The sequence below is a fragment of the Anas platyrhynchos genome, chromosome 1 (assembly GCF_047663525.1).
Source record: "Anas platyrhynchos isolate ZD024472 breed Pekin duck chromosome 1, IASCAAS_PekinDuck_T2T, whole genome shotgun sequence".
Lineage (NCBI taxonomy): Eukaryota > Metazoa > Chordata > Aves > Anseriformes > Anatidae > Anas > Anas platyrhynchos.
This window is the reverse complement of record NC_092587.1, coordinates 97,401,097-97,421,639: the sequence shown is the minus strand read 5'-3', so window position 1 is coordinate 97,421,639 and position 20,543 is coordinate 97,401,097. Positions and strand designations below refer to the sequence as shown.

Sequence of the window (20,543 nt, the reverse complement as noted above, 5' to 3'; positions counted from 1 at the left end):
GGAGAAAACACTCCTAAATACTGAGTACATTGTCTAAAAATCCATCTCCAATTCCTTTTGATCTGAAAGAACCAATTTATTTTCTTCTTCAGATAGACATAGGATAATTACAAGAAGCACCCGTATCATTCATGTGGCTGTCACATGCAAAAACCACCTATCTTACTAGCCTGCATTACTTAGGCTTCTCCATTTCTCATGCACACTGAAAGCCACAAAACATCATCCCTGACCAGGAAAAACTTTATTCATGATTTTAATATTTTTGTCATAATTTTTATCATCCTTTTGTTTTTGTTCTTTAAGAAAAATAAATCACTTTCATCATAAAGCAACCAAATTCTATATTTTGGATAGAAAACTGCCAGATTTAGCTCAAAAAAAAAAAAAAAAAAAAAAGTTTATAGCTACCTCAGCTTGCTTCAGTCAGATTTAAATATCTCTTACTTTTCCACCATTTTAAGAAAAATAATAAACACCAGCAAACTAACACATTCATGTCTGATACCACTTACTTGTCAGGTTTTATCACCAGGTTTCTGCACAAGCTCATACAGGAGTCTTAGCACGGTGCAAGCACACTTTGGTATCATCTGCCAATCACAAAATCAGAGAGATGAAATACCAGCAAGGCACAATCTCAGTATAGGCTAGCAATTTTGCAAATGATTTTCAGCTAGGTGTCCCATGATCACCCTTCATTTTCGTCTCTGCTGGCATTAAAAAACACAAATATACAGCATGCAAAGGACTGGTGAGAATGCAGTGCCTGTCTTTATACGGAGCGATCCCTAGTTAGGATTAGAGCAGACTGCACCCCGTTGTGTATGAGGAGTAAGGAGAGAGAATTTAAATGAAATTACATGGGAATCTAAGTGGAGAGGGTCCATCAGCAGTACTTCAGTGCCCAGAGAATTCCCCAACCCCAAGCCACTCCTCATAGCTTTAAACGTGGGTGCTGCCCGTGGCGATCTGCAGAGCCCTGCAGTGTTTCGGCATGGCTCTGAGCGGCCATGGTGGAGAAGCAGTGGCCGTCACTTCCTTGTCTTTGTGGCCTGTAGGTGACTAACATGCACACCTGCTTCCTTTGCAGGCTGTCACCTCTCCTGGGCAGTGGGGGCTGTTACAGAATGTCAAGGAGACAGCATTTTACCAGGAAACCCAGGTGTCCAGCAACACAATTAAGGAGATTTGAATTGATCAAATCCTTCGCCCTTCCAGAAAACAAAACTGAATACAAACCTCTTCCAAGCTTTCCTCTAAAAAATATTCAGGACACCAGGCTGACAAGTATAGTCTGTTTGCCGTCATGCATGCACGCTGAAGGTGCAGTGTGATTACCAGGGCTGCCTGCCTTCCTTGCACAGCTCGAGTTGACCTCATGTCAACACTTTGGAAAGAGAAACCCCTTGTAATGGAATTTTCCTGCATGCTCTGCACCACTGCATTGCTGGGAGTTAGGCTAGTTTGTGAGCTCTTGCAAATAGAAGAAATACAATTTATTCTGTGTTTGTATATGTGTGTGTGTGTGTGTGTGTGTGTGTGTGTGTGTGTAGCACGTGGATATTTGATCTTCTAATATAAATGTACCTTTCTGTTCTGCTTGGGCCAGCAGTGTCCTCCTGCCCCCTCCATTTGCTGTTATTCTCGTTGTTCACAGAAGGCTTCAGAATCCAGCCAACACTTATCACAAAATTGGTGAGAAGAACCATTACTCATAAATTTGTGCAATTGATAAAGTTCTTAATTGTACCCAGGAGGTCATGTCTTGAAATGCTTTCAGACCATCAAAAAGAGAACAAGCTGCTTGGGAGCAGTAAGCACCATCTGAGACTTCTTCCATAACTCAGACTGTTTACTTCTCATCTTCACTCACTACTGCCAAGCAAGTCTTTTTTTCCTCATATTCTTTTACTGTTTCTTCTTTGAAACTCACTTCCAGGGAAAGTTCTAAGGACATCTTGGCCTTCAGGGCAGATTCAAGTCCTGATCTCTCTATACCCCAACAGAGAACGTATAGAGCAGACCAAGGTCATTCTACCCCACAATAAACCTAGTTTTCTTCATGATGAGACACGTGCCTGTGATTCTTTCTATGCTGGCAATCTTATATAGGCAGCCTCTTTCTAAGCTCAAGCTTTACAGCTGGGACATCTTCACAGCACCACAGCTATCTAACCCCAGCATGGGAGAGCATGCCTCAGGAACCGTGTGCTGGCACTGGCACCACATGGCAGTGTGTGGCAGCCTACCAGGGTAAGGTGTTCCTCAGCATCCATGCATCCAGCTGGTTGGCAACCATTGCCATCCCAGAAGCTTCTGGGAAACCATATGAGTCCTGGTAGTAAAAACAGGATCTTAAACAATCTACAACATTTTCCAGTCTATGATGTTTGTACAGAGAGGGACCTTTCCCCACATGAATGGCCCCAAGCTGTGACTATATCAAGTTACTTACATGACCAAGTCTTTGCAGGATCCCAGCCTCAGGGATTGCTGGGAGTTCAACAGTGATGAGCGAGTAACAAAAAGGCTCTCACGGAATACACTTGGGGACCCTACTTATTAGAACAAAGTGTGAATTAAACGATACTGTTGTAGGTGACACAGATTCCAATAAGTGCAAATAAAACACTTCCCATTGCCAGAACACCATCTCGTGATTCATGTGTAGTATCCCTTACAGCAGAGGCAATCGAGAAATATATTGACTAGCTGCTGTCTGCCTTGGAATTCCCCTAGCAAAGCTGGCCTGGTTAGCAGTGCAGGGTGGTTGGCTTCCAGGCTATCAAGTCTCACTGAAATCAATGCAATTCAAGAACGTACTTAAAATAAACGTCTACAGACTGTAGTGAACTCAGATACTGCATGGTTCTCGGAGGTTTTTTGGCTGATTTGTTTACCGAGGAAGTATCTCAGAGGGACAGAAACTAGCAAAATATTCTAAAAAGTGTAAGAATACCCTACAAGCAAGATAAACACAAATGTAATGTAAATGAGAGGTGGTTGCATTTACTGTAAAACTACAACGTTTAAGACCCAATTTCCTAGGTCTTTCCAGAGATCATGCACTCCCTTTGACCCTCATATAAGCATCTAACCTGTCTAAATTAAAAGGAAAACATAAGCCAAGATCTTCTACCACTTGCCAGTGCAAGATGTGCTATTGCCCTAGGCCTCAGAGATCACTGTAGTTATGCATTCCTGCTTTTAGTTAAGCTAATGAGAAGAAGAAGGAAGAGAATTTTTGAGGTGGGCTCCTCTTCCTTTCATCTGGAAAGTGGTTACTGAGTTGTTCAAAGCTTTTGTGCATAGCTCTGTGCGCTCTGTACCTCTCAGCGTGTGACTTTCTAGAGACTCCTACTACACTATTGAAAGGAAAGGTGAGTTCTAGCGTGCTTCCCTGGAAGCAGGCTAAAAATGCAATTAGCAGAGAGCCCTCCAAAAAAAAGTGGATGATTTTGCATTAAGCAGAGTTTGTAAATGCTTCTCAGTTACTTGTTCTATTCTCTTCTCTTTTCTTTGCAAATGATGGAATGACTTAGAAAGGGTCAGATGGCGTGGACATTTTTGGCTTGAGAGTCTAATAGTGTGGTTGTCCATTCTTCTCCATAGCTGCATGCCAGCATGTGTTCAGTGACTTAATGGTGCTGCTACTTTGGGGCAGCTAAACAGAGCAGCAGACTGCAGCTGCTTCTGAAGATATAAATATTTTTACAGTTGGGGGGCTCAAGCAGCCCCACAGGATCAAGGACACCTGGGTTCTTTTCCTGGCTCTTCTACAGACCTGCTGTATTGTTTCGCTCCTTTCAGAAGCTCTAAATGAAGACCTTTTCCTGCCATATCTGTAATCTCAGGCATGAGATTTCAATTTGAAAATCTGGACCACAATGAGGGGTTTGGGGTGTTGGGGTAGGACTGTGAATGCAGGGCATTCACCTGATAACAAAATCCCACCAAAGCCATTCCACTGGTGAACACCATGAATGGTTCACAGGCCAACCTCACTTGCACCATTTACCAGTTAGCCATCTGCTCCCGTCAGATATTATTTTATGGCTTTCCTTTGTTTTTCACCGAGGCCTAAACAGGAATGAAATTGTGAGTCTTGTCGCTAGCCCTTTTAAATAAATAGCTCTGCCATCGCTCTAATAAGTTTGACAAGTTGGTCCCAGGCCCTGGACAGGAAGCTAATAAACTTTAAGTTGCTTTTCTATTGTTTTCCTAAAACAATTTGACTTCCTTTCTGATAGCCTCAAATTCCTTCATTAAAAATAGAGTAGCTGGGAGCCAGAGGAAGAGCTGAACGTGAGCCAAGTTGTGCTTACAATGCTGCCTGCGTAAGATCACATTTTTATCCTGATCCACGAAGACTCTTTAAAAGAATAGCAGGCAGACAGCTGCCAGTGCATGTCAGGAACAGCTCAGAAGCCAGTCTCCCCCAGCATCGGTCCTTCAGGCTCGAGGGAATCTCCAGCCAGTGAGCCAGTGTCAGACCACAGCAGGAGGCTGAGTCCCAGGGAGCTGACCGGGGTTTGTTTCCCCTATCCAAAGTGTCCTCCCTCAGACACGGATCTCTTCTGGGAGCCGAACAGTGAGAGAGAGGTGGGCTCCAGCAAGACCAAGGGGCTGTGCTAAAGCTAACCCTTTGGTCAGCTTCACCTGCTCCTACCTCTACCTGTACTGGCTCTGCAAAAAGAGGTAAAGGTCTATTCTTTCTTCTCTTTTCACTTTGTGAAATATCTGTATGTATATATGCCTACACACGTATTTGTGTGAAGCAGTAATTCATCTAGCTGGAAATCTACAGGACAAGGTGAATGTCTGGTGGCTAAGTAGATGAGGCATTCCTTGCTTAAAAATGACTTACTAATCATTTGGACAAATCCTTCGGCTCTCCATGGTTTGGTTCCTCCACCTGTAAATCAAGGAGAGTGTTTATGAGAGGTGTAATTACATTATTATTTGCAAAGCACTTCTCAGCTACTCAGAGATGTTTTAGAGTTGGGAGGTGGAAGCAGTAGCTGTGAGAATACAGTATTTCCAGTAACATAAAGTTGACAAGTAAGCTTTAGCGGTCATTTTAGATGGTCATTTCTCCTCAGTAAGATGAAAGCCTCTTACAGATTTTCTTGCTGAAAACTTTATTGGCATATGAGATTGACACAGTGATATTTCACACCTTGTTGTTTCTTTTTTATTCTTTTCTCATTCTTTGCTGGTTTGGTACTCTGGTCTGTGTGGTGTTTTCACACTGATGGGCAGCTGAACTCCACCACACTGCTCGCTCTCTCTCTATCCTTGAAGAGGGGAAGAAAATACAATGAAAAAGTGCTTAAGGGTTGAGATAAGGACAGGGATATTGCTTTCCAATTACTGTTATGGGCAAAATCTTTTCAGCATAGGAAGATAAATATAATTTATTGCCTATCACTAACAGACCCAAGGAATGAGAAACTGAAAGCTAACTAAAAACACCTTCCCCCCATTCACCCTCTTTCACCTCCTCACACCTGAGTGGCACAGAGGAACAGGGAATGGGGGCTGTGGTCAGTCCCTGACGCTTTGTCTCCACCGCTCTTTCATGGTCCCTCTCTGCCCCTGCTCCCTGTGGGGACCCTACCACGGGATGCCATCCTTCCCGAACTGAGCCTGTGGGGGCTGCCCACAGGCAGCAGCTCTTCAAGCACTGCTCCCACACGGCTCCATACCATGCGGTCCATCCCCCAGGAGCAAACTGCTCCGGCACGGGTCCCCCACGGCTGGGCGGCAGCTCCCCCCAGAGCCCTGCTCCTGTGTGGGCTCCTCTCCACAGGCTGCAGCTCCGGCCCGGGGCCTGCTCCTGCGGGGGCTCTCCATGGGCCACAGCCTCCTCCAGGCCACATCCACCTGCTCCACCGGGGGCTCCTCCAGTCATGGGGGGGCTGCAGCTCCTTGTGGGACCCATGGGCTGCAGGGGGACAGCCTGCTCCACCAGGGGCCTCTCCACAGGCCACAGGGGAACTGCTGCTGCCTGCCTGGAGCACCTCCTGCCCTCCTGCTGCACCAACGTTGGGGGCTGCAGGGCTGCTTCTCTCATTTTATCACTCCTCTCTCCCAGCTGCTGCATCTCAGCAGTGTTTCCCTTCCTTAAATTCACTCTCCTTGAGGCCCAACCAGCGTCGCTCACTGGCTCAGCACTGGCCAGCAGTGGGTCCCTTTTGGAGCTGGCTGGAGCTGGCTCTGATCTGGCATGGGGCAGCTGCTGGGCTCTGCTCACAGAGGCCACCCCTGCAGCCCCACACTACTAAAGCCTTGCCATGTAAACCAAATACAGGCTGGAAAGAAACTGAGGCCAAAATGTCCAATAAATAACATAAATAATGGAATCAATTGGGGTTATATACATATTTATTTTTTAACTGAAGAAGGAATTGTGACTATAAAACTATTCCCCCTCATTCAGGGACCTATCATCACATGCTACTCCTGTTCCCTTGGGCCCAGTCTGTCCTTGGGAATCTGCTTCCTGCTGGAGGATGCCTTCAAGCTGTCTCCAGAGGTTTAATCTACAGCAGAGAACCTCTATCTCCCTCCTTCTCTTTCAATCATATCCATGCCAGGGGATTTTGGATAAAATGTTTCATGAGGAAAGTCCACTGTATCAGCAGGGAAGCACAAGCTATTTACCCTTCAGACAATCCCTTGAAGTTCTCAGATCTCAGGAGAACATTTACCTACATTTGAGACACCCTTACAGCAAAGCCAGATGCTGCAAGAACATCTGCTTTATGTGAAGAAGCTCATTCGTATGTGAGCTCTCATTTATACTACTGCATGTTTGCAGACCTTCTCCATGCATTGTGTTGGCTTGCCCTTTTTTATTTGTTTAATTCCCTGACACAGAAGAAATACTCCATTAAATAACCACAGGATCAATGCTGAAAAACTCATCACACTGAAACTCTCTTCAGGATTTACCTGGCTTCTGTGTGAAAGGGAGCAGCTCTGATAAGGCAATAAGGGAAGTACAGGAAATAGAATGAAAAAGGGACCTCTTTGCTTATCAGGTTCAATCCGTTTGAATAACAGGCGAGTACAAAACAAATGGCCTTTTCTAAACTTACTAAGCTCTACCCTAAATCTCATTAGGTTTCCACCCTCAGTTCTGTTACTAGAATGCTGTTCCAGCACCTCCTTCCCTGCTCTGTTGCTTAGAAACCTTCTGGTTTCCAACCTAAATTCATTCATGGCCAATTTATATCTATTTATTCTTATGCCACATTGTCCTTTAGCTTATGTAGCTCTTCTCTCTCCCTAGCACTTACTTGCCCAACCCCCAATTCCAAAAAGTATTTATAGGCAGCAAATCTCTCTTCTCTTAACCTTTGCTCTGCCAGACTAAGTAACTAAGCTCCCTTATAGTATTCACCCTGCGGGCACATCACACGATGTTTTAATTACTCCGAGTAGCTGCAGTAGCACGAAGTTCAGTCCGAAATAATTAATGCAGAAAAGGTCGTACTGGTACCTCATCTATTTTCAAATCAGTTCAGATATCTGTTTGCAGTCACTTCTGTGACTGATAAGTAAACATACTCTTGGCCAGGAGACACTTTCCATTCCTCTAATCACCCTGTTGACTTTCTTTGCACCTGTTCCAGGCTGAATGTCTTGAACATGGGTGAGCAGCGCTGCACACAGTATTCCTGGGGGGGGCCTCGCATCCTCTTGGATGACATTAATCTTACTCGCTACAACTGGAAATACTGCTCTGGCCTGGAAGCTCACCTGCCATTTTCACCTCATCACATCATTGGAAGCCTTCACACAGGACTTTCCCCTTCTCTGTCATGCCAACTAGGAACTTCCAAGTGCTTGGAGAGATTCCTACTGCCTGACTTCGCACTTTCCCATTTAACCTCACCTTGATCACCCCAGTTGTGGAAAGCCTTCAGTTCTCCTGGTGCTGGAATCACCCCTGTCCTGATGATAGGCTCTGTTCCATCAGCAGATTTCATTAGCATTTCTACTTTCAATGTCAAGGTAATTAATGCAAATATTAAGAAAGATCAGTCCTGAGTGCAATCTTTGAGCAGCCTCATGGATAATTTTCTTTCAACCTATTAGGGAACTTGTGTCTCAATTCCATCAGTCTCTCACCCACTTGAGGATTTTTCTAATAATCCCTGTCTTATTCAGCCAAGTCTTTTAAAATAATTAGCTTCTTCTGGGATCTTATGCCTCACTGAGGTCTAGGTAGATATGGTCTGCTATGTTTCATTTACCTAGAAGGTCGGGAGTCTTACCTTTCATCAAAAGATGATGCACGCTGTCCTATTTTCCCCTTACCTCCTGTATTTCTCCTTTCCTTCAAAATCTGTTCTACAGCACCACAAACTGCTGAGATCTGCAAGCTGCACATGGCAAGCTGTCAGCTGTTCTCCTCATTCCCACTGTCTGGGGGAGCATTCTCTTCCACTTGCTCTCCTCATTCAAGTCATAAAAGTTTTGCATAGCAGTCTCTTGGGGAGGGGAGGAAACATCCTTCTTCCCAGCTTACTAGTGGGCAAAGCAGCTATTTCTCTAGCTGTGGAGCTGGAGAAGCTGCCATGACACCTTTGTTTTCCCTAGAAGAGGCTGCAGTACGATAGAGAAGAGGAGGAAGGAGACACTGAGTGGATGGCTGAGGCATCCATGCAACATGTCTCTTCACTCATCTTTTGCCTCCCAGTCTTCCTTCACCCATTTCCCTCCTGTGCATCAAAATTCAAGTAGTTCCCTCAACGCCAAAAAAAAGAGAGACCTGAGAACTGTTACCTCATGTACATGATGCAGAAAGCTTCTCTTCATATTCATTCAGTAGAACTCCAGCATATTTGCAGGATACAGAGATAAACTCTGTAGGAGAAAGAGTATACCACTCTGGGACAATGTTGGGGTAAGAAACACAAAGGATTGATCATGGAAAGTCAGATCTGATCACTGTGAGTGTACGGCAAAGTTTCAATAAGGCAGGGTGGGGATATTACATTTCAGACAGCTTACTGCAGGAATTGCCTCTCTGTAGCACATGAAAAACACTTGACAAGCCTTAGCTAGCCTATCCCAAAGCCATCTGTGAGTTAGATCTGTATTACTAACACCTTTTCTTGGACACTTCTATGATGAAGTTCTTGACAATTTCACTGGCATAAAATCAACAGAACTTTAAATAATAATGCTTAGTGGAAAATTCTTCAGAAAGACTAATGAAAACATTGATACTCTCCTTCCTGTGGAATTTCATCACAGGCATAAACTGCAAGGCAGGGGAGAGAAAAACAACTCCAGAAACATTCCCATTTTCTTTGAAGACAAAGGAAGCCTTTCAATAAAGTTAGAAATGAAGTGGCAAATGATTATGGGTTTCCCCATCCTAGGAGTTTTCTGAGCTGCTATGGGAATGTACTGCATGTCCTGTACTAATCACCAGTGAGGATTCAGCGGGCGGGAGATTAGCCCTCCTGAAAAGGAGCTGCACTTTTAACTTCAGTGTGAAAGTGTCCACATGGGACATGACTCCAGAGCAACCTCTGCACAGCACTGCGTATCTTCTAAATAAAGGGGATACTAAATTAGTAGAACAATGATTAGATTAGAAGAGTTGCCAGCCCTGTGTTTTAGTCTCTGGACTACTTTTGCTTCATGATCTACACTAGCTGCTGCACGGGGACTGTACAGTTATGTTCTGGATGAGAGATAACTAGCCCAGGAAGGATTGCTGGAGGGATACCAGCCAAAGTTTGTATGCAGCAAGCCAGTTCTCAGGGAACCACAGCTTTTTAAGCAAATCTCACTCTACTGGCACTGATTCTTTCAGACTAGCCTTTATCAAAGCCGGAAGGCCTTTCTGATTCACCCTCATCTCTTGGCCCAATGTGCAAGAATGAGAGTCTCAATGTGACACATACATAAAATATAAGACCTTCACACAACATTTTTAAGAAGGGCCCAAATGTTCATGCATCAGACTGTGTGAGTGTGTGTGCATGCATGGGAAGGGGACAGGTTGCCAAAACCCACCTTGCCTGGCAGGCAGGTTATTCTCTATTTATCCATAAGGGCACCTGGGACACCGTCCTGGGAAGCATCAAGTGCCCCGTGGGACAAGGCTACAGCTATGTTGGGGCCCTGGTCCAAGCCAGCAGAGCAAGTCCTGCCTTACTTGGAGAGGTGCAGGACCCTGCTCCACATGGATTCTGCTTTGCCTAAGCCTGAATGAGTCAGAAAAATATCCTTCATCGACGTCTTGTGTGGAATAACCTTCCCAGAATCTGGCTGGGGTAGCTGTGGTGCGACCCCGTCTCTTTTCAATTAAGGAAGAGTTACTTTTACCATAGCGTGTTATCTGGGGGAGGAGGTGCAAGGAACAGCAGCAGCGGCAGCAGCAACTGGAAGGGACAGGGAGAAGGCAGCAGAGTGCATCCTGTCAGTATGGGGAGGGTGGCACAGAGAGAGACTGAGCATGGAGAGGGAGGAATAAGACCCGTGATCCTTAAAGGAAAAACAACAGGAAACTAGGCTTGAAAATAGAAAGATTAAGCTGGAGGGGGTGGGAGAGACAAGAAAAGTAGGTGAAGAAAGAAGAGGGGGAAAGACAGAGTGGCAGTGGGGAAGACAGAAAGTGACACAGAAAGGGGGTGGAGAAAAAAAGAGGGGAAGAGAGAGAGAACCATACTAAAGGAATAAAACCAAGCAACTGAGAAGAACGAAGAGTTCAACTCAATTACAGAAAGGAGAGACAGAAGAAAAGACTCTGGAAATCAGGTAAGTAACCATGAGAGGGAAATAACAGAACTGCAGGAGCATCAACAGGGAGATCAAGCTGTTAGACTCAAGGGTAAAACAGCACGAGGGGAGAGATGGACTTGGTGAGGCAGGAAAAGAAGAACAGCCAAAAACAACTTAAGAATTCTACTTTTTCTTTCAATTTTTATCCAAAGCATTCCCACTAGTAACAAGGTGGGTTTGGGGCATTTTAAAAATTACACCATTTTCACCACGGGCGGCTACACAGAACTGACAGGGGAACCTCCCTGCAATAAACATGGATACCAATAGATTGCAATGTACTGGATAGCAGAATAAAAGCCACATGTATCCTCAGACATTATAATGTGCAAATTGTAGTTTCTGCTGGATCCCATTTCTGCATGCTGTCAGGCTGCCCTAGGGAGGGTGGCGAAGGGAACTCTTACCTGTGAGAAGCTGGCAGGGTATAAGCGCTTTATCAAGCATCTGCGTAAACTGCCTATATTCCAAAGCACGCAGAATAGTTTCAAAGTATCTCCATTTCTTTTCCTTGGGAGTATTGTATCCTGGCCAGTTTGTGATGTGGACCCTGGGAACGTAACTCAAATGTGGTGCCTTGCTCGTGTGCCCCAATGATATGTGCAGCACGCACCGCGGGTGGAATGCCTTTCTTCTCCATCCCAGCACTGCTCAGAGCAGCCTCAGCAAAGAGGCACACGGATCTAGAGGGACAAAAACCCACTCCCGCTTGCAGCTTCTTCTTCTTTTTGTTTGCCTTCCTAATTTTTTCCCCTATTTGCATTTGGAATAATTATTCGATTACATTTCCATAATTTAATATCTCCAGCATTGCAACCGCATGTTTTAAAGAGTAGTCCAGCTTGAAAATACAGTGTCCAGTTGTCTGGTAATTGCTACCTCTGATCCAACGTAGTTTATTTGATAACCCCTTTGATTTCCCAAAGGGTCATTTTAGTGGTCATTTGCAGTGTCTAATGAGCTTTGTGGCATTCAGATTTTAACAGCTAAGGTAAACTGAGGCAGTATCTCTGTCCCTCTGTCCCTGAAGTACTGTAAAAACCACCAGAGGATTATCTAAGTAGCATTTCTGGATAAACTTCAGGCACAAAAAGTAACAGGCTAAATGAGCCTTAATTGATGAAGTCTTCCTTCATGCTAAAACCTTGATGAGGAGGCACATGTGAAAGGTTTTCCCTACTGCTGTCTATGTGAACCTCTCCTTAAGGCTAAAAAACTTAATGCATGTAATATATGTTTGCATGTGTGTGTGCAGATAGGAGGGGGTTAAAATGTTACTCAAAATTCTCACACCGGTGCTGTATTTGTACCAGACGCCAAACAACTCTGCGTCTGTTGGTCTTTTCAAAATGTACTCTGTTGAGAAAGCAGAATGTTTCTGACTTTCTTCCCCCTTTCCTTGAGAGCAGAACAGTAGTTTAGGAGAATTCCTGAGGGTTCGGGATTTAAAATACTCATCAGACTCTGGTTGCTTGGGAACTATGTTAAGTATTCCTGCTACTATAAGTATTTGGCTTTTGTTTTGCTTTTTTTTTTTTTTTTTTTTTTTTTTTCCACTCAACACTCTATATTATCACACTATTTCAGTATTTTGGACTTTCACATGAAAAATTTAAACCTTGTCAGGAAATATAGATCTTCCTACCCTAGCCTCTCTTCTCTTTTTGACCTTCAGAGAGATTTCACACATTCTGCACGTTTGTCCTTGTTTTCTGACTTATCTCAAAGCATTGAAAATAGACAAGAAGGAATGAGTAACTCAGCACTATACCATGTCATTAGGGAGCATATTTCAGAGACTGCTCCACACCTCGGGTGCTGTTGTATGAAGCACGTGAACAGAGGCTTAAAATTAGAAATAGTTCCCAGGAGGCACAAGAGAAACTTCAATCTTTGTGCTAGGAATTCTTAAAGAGGAAAAGAAATCAATTTTATGCTTATTGATAAACAACGCATAGATTTCTATAAGCAATGCTCTAATATGCCAGCTTTTTCATGAAATAAAGAAATATTCATGTCATACAGTAAGTAATGAGCCAAGATTCATGCCTGTAAGTATCTCTAGTGTGTCATTAAAGTGGGGTCAGTGGTTTTTAATGTAAGAACTAAGGGTTTTACACTTACATTTCTGTCTTTCTTCGTTATCTTTGTCATAATGGACATGCCTTGAGAATGGCTCAGAATTCCCATATGAAGCTCTTCTCCCTTAGATGTGGGAAAGCTGGCAGATGCCTCTGTAAGGGCACGGTGGCTCACGAAGCTGAGCAGTCCAGCCAGGGTAACTGTTCCAGAGCTCCAGGGTCTTACACTGCATTTGGATGCCTGGTGGGAAAGGGAGAGAATAGCAGCATGGGAGAAAAGCTGTCTCCAATTTAAAATCACACAAAGCTGTCCAAGAGGACAGGTTTTTGTTCTTGCTACTTACTCCAATTTCCTATGCAGAGATGGGGCAAATCACTTAAACCGTGTTTGTTCACAAACGGCCCCTCGGTGGTGCCTCTTGTCTTCTGGATGCCTGCCTCTTAGATGTGGTCTAACTGGTGGAAGTGATAAATGCTCCTGCTCCAGCGCTAACCGGGGAGAGCTCTGCTTCGAACATATGTTACATAGTGCTAAGCACACCGAAGAAAACAGATTAGCAACATCTCCACACAGCTTCCAAAAGTAATGAACATTTTTAATCTTAATCTCCCTCTGCCTTAGTTCCCCAGCTGCAAAATTCATGTAATACCATCTCCTCACCTCCGAGTGGTAATGAAAATAAGTAAATTAATAATTGTGAAGCGATCAGATACCGTTGTGATGAAAGCCATAGGAAAACCCATGAGGAAACTAATAATTCTGTCTTTAGAACAGGACTTGAATAATGTACAGTAAATGAGGCACAGGCCACCCACTGAACAATAAGGAGAAAACAAAACATTGAATAGCTGCTGCTCAAGAAAGCCCCAGCCAGGCTGGCACGGAATAAGGCAGGCATCCTGTGCAAAGAATGAGGTGACAATGTGAGGATGTGGTTAAAGACTCATAGCTAGGAGGCACAGGCACAAAGAGATTGAATTAAGATTGCTTAGGAAAGTAACTCTAGCATTTGCTAACTCCCTACTGCTCGGTTTTGAGAATTTAATATTAGTTGTTTTTAAAGGGGAGGAGGGCGTATATATGTATATGTATGAATATATGCTAAGTATAAAAAATCGTCCACTCACAAGCTATAGCCAAACTTTGCCCTGGATGAGAAATTAAATACTTAGAAGCAAGGTTACAGCACCGAGGCTGGGGTGTGCAGAGAATCCCAAGGATCTTCGGACAGAAAGAAGAAATGAGATTTGATGAGGTATAAGTAGGTGGGAAGTAGATAGTTGCTTAAAATTTCCCCTTTCTAAAGCTGAAAGTGTTAGCAACCTGGGTGCTGTAGGCAGTTAAGTGGTCAAAACAGCCCAAAAGCTGACCCTCCAGAGAAGGGTCAGTGTGGAGCTTGACTGTGGGAGAGCAACAAAGAAGGGATAGGCAGAGAGACACTGAGGGAGAAGGGGGAATAAAGGATAGGGTAAATCTGAATTAAAGCCATTTCCTTCTCCTGTTACCTCTCCAGTCTGTTTTATCTTGACGCTGTTCTGAGTTGCATCTCATGCAGCCTGTGAAACAGCCTAAAATCACAAGTAGGTATTTTACTGCTGTATCAGGCCCAATGCGATGCCCACCATCACCTCCGTGTCTCCTTATACCAGCCTCCCCCACTGTCTAAGCAGTGCTTAAAAACAATTTCTGTCAGCAGAGTTCAGGAACTGCTTCACTATGGCAGTCAATTTATCGACATGTTTCTATCTTCTGGAGCTCCCTCTGCCCTGCTTGGCTGTCCTCTCTCCTGTACACAGCACTGCCCAGTTTAGCACCAGCTGCAGATGCACCTAGGTAAGCTTCTCCCCACAGAGCTAAGTATACTGTCAAGAGCACCAAGCTCAGTCATCCTGAACTGGATGCTCTTCAACCTGTTAGTTGAGGAATAGGCTGGATAATATCCATTAGCCCATTTGTAGCATTTACATCAGAGAGAGAATTGATTTATTTTTCTGGCAAAAAGCATACACAAGCCTTTGTTTAGCTTATCCTAAGACTAGGGTTTTATTGCATTTGTTTGGCTAAAGGCTGATGTTTGCAATGCACAGAGAGAATCCCAAGAGAATTAGAGGGTGCTCCCTGCATGCTAAGTATAAGCCTGGATACCAATACCATAGATGTCCTGTATAGACCAGCAATAACAGCTCAGCACGATGGAAGTCTGCAGCTTCCAGCATCACTTCAGATGAAAATATTCTCCATAATGCTGTCATCTGTGTGTGTAACACATCCCTGATGTACACACTTGGAGGTGTTGAGTGAGCTCCCTCTGTCTGTGTCTCTGTGTGCGTCAGGGTGTGTGTGTGTTCAGGAGGTGACAGGTCATTCAGCTCCCTTATCTTCTCACCCACTCTCATTTTTTTGTGAACTCTGAGATTTTCCACAGTTGGAGAGGGGGAAAGCACACCTCATCAAGGAATAACAAGCTGTCTGCAACTACAAGCAGGGCCAGTGGTCTGGATACCAGCATGACCCTTCCAGAAATTGCAGTGAACTCAGGAGGAGCAGGGAGATGAGAAACATTGGACGGCTGTCTTCTGGGACAGGAGCTGTTAACACAGAGCTCTGCCATGAGATTTGAGCACAGGAGTCAAAGTCAATCTCCTTGCAGCTTACAGGACTTTGAACTCAAGGAACTAGCAGAAAGGAATATGAACCTATTTAATGCAGATCCATGCACAGATCAGAGTTACAAACTTGGCTAAAGAACTGGCCTCTTTCAGGCAGAAACTTATCATAAGCATGTGTGTGCATATGAAGCCGGGGGGATGGTATTTGGATGGCAATGCCTGACGTGTCACTGCTCATCCATTGTACGTACACATGAAAGAGCCAATGCCAGCTAATAGTGAACAAAAAGATACATCCTGAGGTGGGCTTTAGCATTGATTTCTGTCCCAAAGCTCTGAAAAGCCAGCCTGAAAATGTCAGCAGCTGTATTATGCGGGATGCTGAGAGAGTGGATTATTGCTGCCGGGGGGCTGGAGACCCCCAGGTGAGTGCGTTCCCTACCCTCCAGTGCAGAGCTGGAAGTGTCTGCAGGTGTGAACGGCCAGTTTTGCAAGGCTGGGACCACTCAGCTCAGGCTGCAGCCTGCCAGTTGTTACTGCAGGGGAAAAGATCTTCGCTTGCATGCCTCAGCAGTAGCTATCTGTCGTGTTGCCTGGGCCTGGAAGGAGGTGACACAGCTGGAGGAAGGCAGGCCACAAGCAACTCCTAGGCATTGACCGTGCCAGAGCTGACCTGGATGCTCCACTGAACAGGGCTGACACTTCCCAGAGCTTAGAGGAGATGGCTGTGGCTTGAAATGGGGGACTTGCTGCATGGCCTTGGGCAAAAATAGAGTGACTTTGCATTCATTACTCTTTCCCTTCCCTGGGAACCTCACTTCCCTTGCACAAACGCACCCTGCTGAGAGAGCCTCTCTGAGCCTGCCTGGGACCTGCCAAGGGGAAGAGGTGAGCTGAGAGAGGGAGAGCAGAAACAGTATTATAATCAGGCTCTCCACTTTATTTTAGAAACATCCTGCAGAGATGTCGACCTCCTGTCACCTTCCTTGTGGGAAAAGTTAGTGTGAAGTGTGGAGCTGGGCTATTTATATCACTGCTGATAGTCTTGCCTGTCTGCTAAAGAGGGGAAAACCAGTGAATTCCTAGCAACTCCTGGGGAAACAGACTCTCATCGAGAAGAAAACCCTGCAGGAACAACCTTCCTGCCTCTTTGGTGTGAGTTTCTTAGCAGTTCCCCGCAGCTGTAGCGAGTCTGCCCAGGCCAACACCACAGAGCAGAGCAAGAAGCAGGGATGCAGCGTGCCTGCCTGTCATTCAGAGCACGTGGCATCATAAACAGGAAGGGCAAAGCTGCTCCAAGAGCTCCCAACACCTCCCCTCCCACAGAAAAAGGTAGCACAAGAACGGGATGGTGGAAAGCAGCACTCTGTTGGCGAGGCAGCCTGGTGCACTAGCAGGTGCCATCCCTGCCGGGGTATTTTTATCTCGGCATTTGGCAGTCACAAGGCCCCGAGCTGGGTGGGAGCCACGCTTGGGCTGCGGTTTTGCTACTTGGTTTTTCCCAGCTTTAACTGCGTTCCAGGTGACGATGAAGCCGGGGCAGCCACGGCGCTGGGTTCGTGCCGGGCTGCGCTGGGCTTTGTCACATACACGTTCCCTCTTGCCAAGACCTCGTGACTGTGCACAGCCCCTCTGCCGCGCCAGCAGAAAGCTGCCAGCCAAGAGCAGGGCAGCGTGGTGGCACGGCCCGAGACTCCGCATGAATATGCACGAAGGCTGTCAAGACAGCCTGCTATCAGGTGCCGAGACCTCGGGAAGATACCCAGAGGTATTTTTCGCTGAGTCACACTGGAGAGAGATGAGATTTGTCCAATTAAGTGCAAAGCAGGAGTATAAAAGGCCACAGATGCTCACATGCTGAGAGGCCAAAGTGTGTGGGGATAACAGTCTGGGAATGAGGAAGGGGAACTATATGGAAAATTCCCAAGAATAGTAAAGCCCCGGGGAGAAAGGCTGTGTCAGAGACAGTCCTGCATAGCCAGGAAAAGCTGTCAGGAGGTGACAAAAATTCTTCTTTGCTCGCTGGCAGCACAGAACTAGATGCTTTCTTCTGTTCTCGGAGGTCCTTGGGCTGGCATGGCAAGAATAGCTCACTGATAGCTAAAACCAGCTAAGCCAAAAAGGACCCCCCTTCTCTTGGTATCCAGCACCCTTTCTCCCACGTCCTCCTACCCCCTCGCAGCAGCCACAGGCTCTCTGGGGCTGCAGCAGGCACAGCAGGAGGTGTAGGGCTCCTTGGGCAGCCCCTCCACCCGACAGCCTGCGCAGGGAGCAGCCAGCAGGGAGGGACAGAAGGAGCGGCCCTACTGTCTAGTCCAAGCCTCATGGCTGCCAACCTTGGATCATTCAGATCTACCTCCTTTGGGAAAATGCTGTGGGACTGTTACTCTCACATCTGGTTCCTTTTTTTTTTTTCCCCTGGACTCCTCTTGCACTTACACTTGCCTACTTCATTTCTGTACACATTGATCTTAAGTTTGCAAATATCTAGGTGTAGTAGCCTTCACCAGGGGATAGCAGACCATAATAAAACTTCAATCTACCTGCACATGGTAGAACTGATGCAAAGAGGTGCTCAGTTTGTGAGTGCACATACACACAGCAGGAAAGAAAACTCAGCCTTGGTACAGCCAGGGAGAACTGTTTCAATTTTTACTCTAACACGCAAGGTGAATTAAGAAAAGGCAGCTGTCAGCTAGCAACAGCGGGAGCCATAGGGGCACCTGCAAGCAACACACACTCACCTGGACAAATGAGGACACCCACAGTCCTTCATGCTGTCAGGGAAGGGATATTCCACGTGGTACAGTTGTGCTACACCCTAGCGACCTTGGACACACCTGTACACTGAACTGTAGGTTGGTGGCAGCTTTGTCACCACTCTGGAAAAAAAAGAAAATTAAAAATCCTGTTTTCAGTGCAGCTTACTGTAAACCCATCACTGATTTAACTGCCTGTATTTAATTCTTGGTGCTCGCAAAACAAAGCCATATGTTAATTCTTCCCAAATGCAGTAACTGCACCAAAGCCATTTCAGCAGACAGACCCTCCGATTTCTCAGTTTTAACAGCGTAAGGAAGGAGAGAATCAGAAAGACAATTTTGTGTGTTGCTGCTCCTCTGGTTCTCAGCTGGCAGCAGATGAAACAGTTTCTGCATACTCCAGCAGCCACCAGGATCTACATTAGCACGACTGCAGCATGCCTGCCAGGAAAGAGCCAAAGCCCATTCTCGGCTTGCTGGCGTGCCCCTTCTCCCTCCTCACACAGCTTCCAACAGGCAGTGGGGCAGCAAGAGACCACCTCCCCATCTCCTCACCTGGGAAATCCTCACCCGTCCTCGGGGCAGCCCTCAGCAGCACCGGGAGCTGAAGAATGAATCCCACTTTCATTCTTTGTCCCATTCACTCATGCAGATTGACACTGCACACAGACAAGTAATGGTAAAAAAAATCATCATGTGCATTGCTACAATAAATTACATCAGTTACATAACCGGAGGAGGGAGTATTGTTCCCTCAACAACCGTATGGTCTCCAGCCTTTGCTCACAGGAAATGTACACAACGTCGCTGCAGTAAATTTTCAGCATTTAACAGCATCTACTCTCCACAGGCATTTCTGCGCAGTAAAAACAATTGGCTTTTAAAGAGGAGATGAGGGAAAACAAGGGAGGAGAGTTATCACTTTTGGTGCCTGCAGCTTTGGGATTTACCTTGTCTAGTGCTTTTAGTATTTCATTATGATGATTATTAAGTTTTGCATACATTTATTGAAAAGGCATTTTCAAAAGGAATGACTGTGGGAGAACATTATCTCCAAGGTAATAACGCATACTTCACAGTGCCCAGCCCTTAACCCATGCACAAGATAGTGCCCTGGGAAGGTCAGCATGGTGAGCATAACTGCATCAAATGATCACCCAAGTACTCCCACAGAGCCCCACAAATTAAGCCCATCATTCTCCCTTTATCCAGAGGGTTAAGTGACTTGGCCAGAAACAGTCTGCCAGAGTTGGAAACAAAACTGAAGCAGGTTCTCCTACATCCTGAGCTTGCAGTCTTACTACCAGCCCATCTAACCTTTCCTCTCAGCAGACCACCTACCAGGAGCTGCTGGTCCTTAGGACGTATTTCAAGGGAGGCTTGTTTCCTTTGCCCATGCCATTTGAGCATTGAGTATTGTCTCAGGGCTTAAGAAAAGAGGAGAGAGCAAGATCCTTGCAAAAAAATGTAGATTTTGCAGCAGTTCCCATTTTAAGAGGTATGGCACAGTGGCAGCAGATTAGGTTCACAGGACTGGCACAGCTCACCAAAGTCTTTACACACCTGAAACATTTCAAACATGTAAATAAAATGCTTGTAAGTGGTGATACTGCAAAATCAAAGCAAAACCTATGTGCAAGGTGCAGGTGGGCAACAGGGAGGCTTTCCATGCCTTTCTTTCAGTGGTGACACTGAGCTCAGACACAAAGCTCAGAGCTGCAAGCACTTCACCTTCCAAGTGTCAGTGCAGATATTACACAAAGGCAGCACGTGAACGTGCCAAGGCACTGCCCAGACCAAGCAGTACACCCCAGATCCCAGAGGATCAACCCATTTAAGGGTTCTCCAGAGTGCAGTTTGCAAATGGATGCCTACTGCTTTAACTACACAGGCCTCAGAGGATGCAGTATGCAGACCACAGCGAAAGGACTTTCTGAACCAAGGAAAAACATGGTTCACCCTCAAAATTTTAGCAGCCCATTTAACAGGTTGTAGTTTGATTGTGCTAAATTAATAGTAATAATAATAATAACAACAACAACAACAATAATAAAATGGGTTTGGCAAATGTGAAACAAAGTCTTCAGCAAGCCAGAACTCATTCATTTCAGGTCAAATCAAAATGTTTCCTTTGACACAAGCCAAATTATTCCACTCCATGCATTCCCAGCTGGGCATTTCCTGACCTTCCTTAGAACCCCTCTCTTCTGTCTATTTTCACCCACAGAGACTGTCTCCAGTTCTGCCATCAAACCTTCTCCCCCCTCCTGGTGAGCAG

At 45.5% G+C, this 20,543-nt stretch overlaps 1 protein-coding gene across 10 annotated transcripts in view; it reads right to left on the bottom strand.

Moving 5' to 3' along the window:
* GJA8 (gap junction protein alpha 8) overlaps window positions 1–20,494 on the bottom strand; it is a 57,889-nt gene extending 37,395 nt beyond the window's left edge. For 5 of the 10 annotated variants that reach the window (XM_038184661.2, XM_072025589.1, XM_072025579.1 and 2 more), the window contains exons 1-5: window positions 8,800–8,918; window positions 5,183–5,300; window positions 4,871–4,918; window positions 2,459–2,558; window positions 516–593 (exon numbers count right to left, since the gene is read on the bottom strand). The gene's annotated coding sequence lies outside the window, so the exon portion shown is untranslated. Of the gene's footprint in view, window positions 1–515; window positions 594–1,590; window positions 1,684–2,458; window positions 2,562–4,870; window positions 4,919–5,182; window positions 5,301–8,799; window positions 8,919–11,219; window positions 12,130–12,936; window positions 13,135–13,237; window positions 13,425–18,247; window positions 18,386–18,820; window positions 18,925–19,606 lie in introns of those variants that run through there. The other 5 variants (XM_072025575.1, XM_021271022.4, XM_072025570.1 and 2 more) reach the window with 5 other exon arrangements.
* Between the last annotated feature and the right edge of the window lie 49 nt (window positions 20,495–20,543).